Below are 5030 nucleotides of genomic sequence, written 5' to 3'. Positions count from 1 at the left end.
TGTGTACGAGTATGAAGTGAATTTGACCGCTTTCTAGTGGTAAACTTGGTATTATGTGTATTGGACTGTTTAAGTCCTTTCCTCCCAGTTATGGATTGTGTGCTATGTGAGATATCTGATGTGGATGAAAAATTGTCTGCAATGGCAGACGCTTCGGCCGGTGGGGCTCCTTCCGCTGGCGGGTTGAGGGGGAATCTCCTTCTTTCAGGAGTCACAGCGGGGGAAGGGGATTTGCCCTTTTCTGCGTGGGACCCGAAAACAAGTCCTTCTGGGCGGAGCCTTCTGCGTGGGACCAAAAAACGAGTCCTGCGCTGATAGGAGTCCCGTGTCCCCAGGTCTTCACCCAGAAACAAACATCAAGGCGCTTTTACGGCGCCATGTGGGACATAGGATTGGGTAAGGGGGTATAGCTCAGTGGCAGAGCATTCAACTGTAGACTGAGAGGTCCCTGGTTCAAATCCGGGTGCCCCCTGACCCTTTATAACCCTGTTGTGCTTCAAAGAAGATTTCCCATCAGTAGACCATTTCAAAGAAGTGAATCAGAAGTTTCATCTCATTTAGACCCAGCGGAGCACTATGTAGTGCTGTAGGATCTCGTAGGCCCAGACCTACTCGAGCTGTACGAGGAGATGGTGGTGGAGGGCAGAATGCCGCCATCGCTGAGGGAAGGGATGATCACGAGCTTGTACAAGTGGAAGGGCGAGAAATGCGACCTCAAGAATTGGCGTTCCATCTCCCTCTTCAACGTGGACTACAAGATCCTCGCCAAGGTACTGGCCAACCGGCTAAAGAAGGTTATCCGACAGATCATCCACCCGGACCAAGGCGCAGAATTGCAGACAGCCTTGCGCTGGTTAGAGACATGGTCCAGTACATCCAGGACTGCATCATCCATGCCGCTCTGGTCAGGCTGGACCAGGAGAAGGCCTTCGACCGTGTCTCCCACGGGCTTATGCTTAGAGCCCTCCGTAAGTATGGTCTCGGTGAAATGTTTTGTTCATATGTTAACCTGATGTACCTTGACATCCACAGCACAGTGTTGGTGAACGGCTGGAAGACTGACCCCTTCCCGGTCCTCTCCGGGGTCAGACAAGGCTGCCCTCTGTCACCTCTTCTTTTTGTTTGTTGTATAGAGCTCTTCGCGGAGTGCATCTGACGAAACCCAGAGATCAGAGGGATCATCGCACCAGGACCAGACAGAAGGGAAGCGAAGTGCTCGCTCTACATGGACGACATGACGGTGTTCTGCGCGGACAAGCGCTCCATCGGCGTGCTCGCAAAGACTTCAGTCGAACTTCAGGAGCAAGCGTCAACTGCGGGAAGTCGGAAGCCATGCCTTCCTCTGCGTCCATCCCCTTCAACATCAAGCCAGACTTCATCAAGATCCTTGGCGTCTGGTTCGGTAAGGAAGGAGCAGTCCTGAAGTCTTGGGAAGAGAGGCTGTTGAAAATGTCAAAAGTTCAGCCTCTGGAGCCTTAGAGAACTCACCATCGAAGGGAAGACACTGGTACTCCGCAGCGAGATCCTTCCTGTGTTGCAGTACCTCGCCCAAGCCTGGCCCCCATGCACCAATCAAGAGAGCAACGATGTTCAAAGAAGTTCGGGACATTGCGACGATGCTGAGAGTCTTCTTTTCCTGCAACACCATGAGAAGGACGTTGGTGGTTCGATCTTCAACTTCTGCAGGAAACTCCATGTCGCGTTTCTACCTCCTCCCACTTTGGAGAAGCCTGGGATGGGACAAGTGGGACAGCTCCGTCCCGTACAACTGGGACACCCCTTGGTTCTACTTGGACACCTTAAAGTTCATCAAGGAGAATGAGCTGCAAGGCGTCAGGCCAGACCTGTGGAAGCCGAAGACGATCTACAAGCAAATCCGTGGAAAGGACTCTATGGAACATGTTTCAGGTAGGAACGCAGCCACCTGCGAGGAGATCTGGACTAACATCGGATCCAAGACACTTACCAACATGCACAGGGACTTGGCCTGGATGGCGGTTCAAGGAGGACTACCCCTGAGGACCATGCACGCCAGGAACTTATGTAGGTACAGACACTGCCCTTTCTGCATCATCGAAGAGGAGACAGCTTTACATGTCTTCTGGTAGTGCCCCTACTCCCAAGCCGTGTTGAAGACACTGGAACAGGAACTGAGCCAATTTGTCTCGAGAACATCCATCACATACTGCGCTATGCTGTATGGTCTGTTCAACGGCGAATACACAGAAGAAGAAGTCGAATGAGCTTGGAGGATTTTGAAGTGTGCTAAAGACACTATCTGGTGCGCCAGGAAGCGCCTTATCCTCCGGAGGGAGAGGATGTTCATCGAGGACTGCCGCAGACTGGCCCTCAGTCTGCTCAGAGACTATCAACTCATGGATTTTCCAGAAGAGAAAGAGGACGTCTTAAAAGGCCCCCCCTTCCCTTATATCCCCCCGCCCCCAAGCTCTCTTTGTAATAAGTTATAAGAACTCTAAGAAAGCTTTGGGCCTGTGAGTTCTTACCTCTCCCCTCACTCCCTCCCCAATGCACAGCTGTACTTTATTAGATGTGTGTGAAGTGTGTTTTTAGATTTGTTAGAGCTCAAATAAAGCTTTGGGCCTTGGACGAGCTCTTAGGGACAGTTTAAGATGATGTTGTTTGAAGTATTGTTTGACAATCTGTTGGGGTTGTTTGCGGTACAATGCCGCAGTATGGAGGGATGTATGTATTTATTTGGGAGTGTGTTGTGGGGGATTGTAATGTAGTGTTATGCGCTGCGTCGCAATTCCATGTATGATTGCACCCTGACTGTATTGTTTTCGATGTGTGATTAATAAAATAGTTTATTCATTCAAAAAACTGGACTGGGTACATTAAGAGATAAGTGATCCAGTCAGCATAGAAGCACAGGCATTTAAGCTGGAGGGAAATTACTTTGTGAAATGGCACCAAACACCTAAAATGTAAGTCTATTTTAACATTTAACTCTGCATTGAATCAATAGATTGTTCTTTTGTTGGTTAGTATACAAATTAAACGTATCTACAGAACTTAATCAAATTAAATTTATTTACTGAACTTAAGCAATTTTTGTGCAATTTAATGAAGAAAACCAGTATCAGTACATACAATTAGTTATTTACTATTATTAATTTTTTGACTATTTATTAAGCTATTGGCTAATTGCAGTGATAATTATGAGTACAAACATGATAGTAATCGGACTATCGGCTCAGGAGTTAGCACTCCGGCCTTTGCAGCGCTGAGTCAGGTTCAAATCTCAGCCAGGACTTTATCTGCATGGAGTTTGCAGGTTCTTCCCGTGTCTGCGTGGGTTTCCTCCGGGTACTCCGGTTTCCTCCCACATCCCAAAAACATGCAGTTAGGTTAATTGGCTTCCCCCTAAAAAAATTGACCTTAGACTACATTAATGACATATGACTATAGTAGGGACATTAGATTGTGAGCTCCTTTGAGGGACAGTTAGTGACACGACTATGGACTTTGTACAGCGCTGCGTAATATGATGGCGCTATATAAATAATGTGTAATAATTTTTGATTATTTATCAAATTATTGGCTAATTGCGGCAAATAATTTGCAGGTAATAAACGCTGCTGATCAATATTGTTCTGGAAACACCTGGAAAGAAACTCATAATAATCAGGTTTGATCGTTAAGGTCATACAGCTTTAAGCAATATTCTGTTGCTTCTATCCAATTTTCCTTTACTTTACTTTACTTAAAGTTGCTTTAAAATTGATGCTAAACAAACAATAGGTGCAATATTGTTCTTCAAAGGTCTTCATAAAAATCACCTCGCCACAAAAAAGATTGAAATATATACATGTTTGTTTTGTTGAAGGTCATAAAGAAATTGATATATCCACTATGTCCTTCAGATGAAGCCCTTGTGGTGAAACGCCTCAAGGGCGGTGACATGGAAATTGTTATGACTAACAAATGATCTTTATGTACTCCAATAAGGAAATATGAGCATTGTTTTTTGTTTATTACTGTTTTACCTTTTAATTTTTGTACCAATAATAAAAATGTATAGAAATAGTTTCTTTTAAACAAAAATAGCATTTTTTTTTAAATCATCATATAAGCAGCTAAAAAGTCCCATTCCAAGTTATCTTTTTTGAACTTTTTACAATGAGATAGGGATGGGGTGCTAATAATTAATTAGTTATCTCCCAAGTAATACTCTTTACCCACAAAATACAGGCTAAATATGGTTTCCAGGCTTTCCGGAGGCCTAGGAGACTAGTTCTTGGTCTTAAAATGCTCCCCATAATGATTCAACTACAAATCAGCCAACTACTACTTTTTACAGAATGGTATATTGGAAATATAAAGATTATTAATAAATGGGTTTCAGAATACAGCTCAGAGTTCAACCAGAGGCCACTCTGGTAGACTTATCGGAGTTTTATGACACCTGGAGACACAAAACTCCATCTTTTACAATAGGTGTTGTAAACTAGAGGGTCTGGAAGGATTTGAGATCAAGACATTTCTGATTGGGGTAAATTTATGACCCTGGTCTGCTATTTCAAACCAAGACATTTTAAAAGAAGACAATTTTATATTTAAAGGGAAGATCAGGAATTAATGTTATCCCCAATGTCACATGAGGGACCAGCACCCTGGCAGCTGGCAGAGTCATGAGGGGCAAAGGTCCCTTGAATGTGGGGCATGAATGAATGGTCTTTAGAAGATGTGTAGTGTGTGTTAGGGTTATGACCCTAGTCTGTTATTTCAAACAAAGACATTCGGCAATATCACATCTCCCTCCCCCCATAAGAGAGAGCATGAGAGGGATCACTCGATCCTTCCCAGCGCAACTGTCCTCCACTGACTCCCGGCAAGATAGGCCATCTGCATTACCATGGGTGGTGCCATTTTTGTGTTGGATTGTGAAGTCATACTGCTGAAGAATCGGGCTCCAAAGGAACAACTTCCCATTGTCTCCTGCAGTACTTTTCAGCCAACTGAATGGGTTGTGATCAGTGATGTCTGTGAAGCTCCGGCCATACAAGTAT

The 5030-nt window shown here is 44.8% G+C and overlaps 1 non-coding gene across 1 annotated transcript; it reads left to right on the top strand.

Annotated features, from left to right (window-relative positions):
• The first annotated feature begins 400 nt into the window (after positions 1-400).
• Positions 401-472, top strand: TRNAY-GUA (transfer RNA tyrosine (anticodon GUA)). Its single transcript has one exon. It is a non-coding gene; the product is annotated as a tRNA-Tyr (tRNA).
• The last annotated feature ends 4558 nt before the right edge of the window (positions 473-5030 follow it).

The sequence above is a fragment of the Pyxicephalus adspersus genome, chromosome W (assembly GCF_032062135.1).
Source record: "Pyxicephalus adspersus chromosome W, UCB_Pads_2.0, whole genome shotgun sequence".
Classification (NCBI taxonomy): domain Eukaryota; kingdom Metazoa; phylum Chordata; class Amphibia; order Anura; family Pyxicephalidae; genus Pyxicephalus; species Pyxicephalus adspersus.
This window is presented reverse-complemented; position numbering and strand designations above follow the sequence as displayed.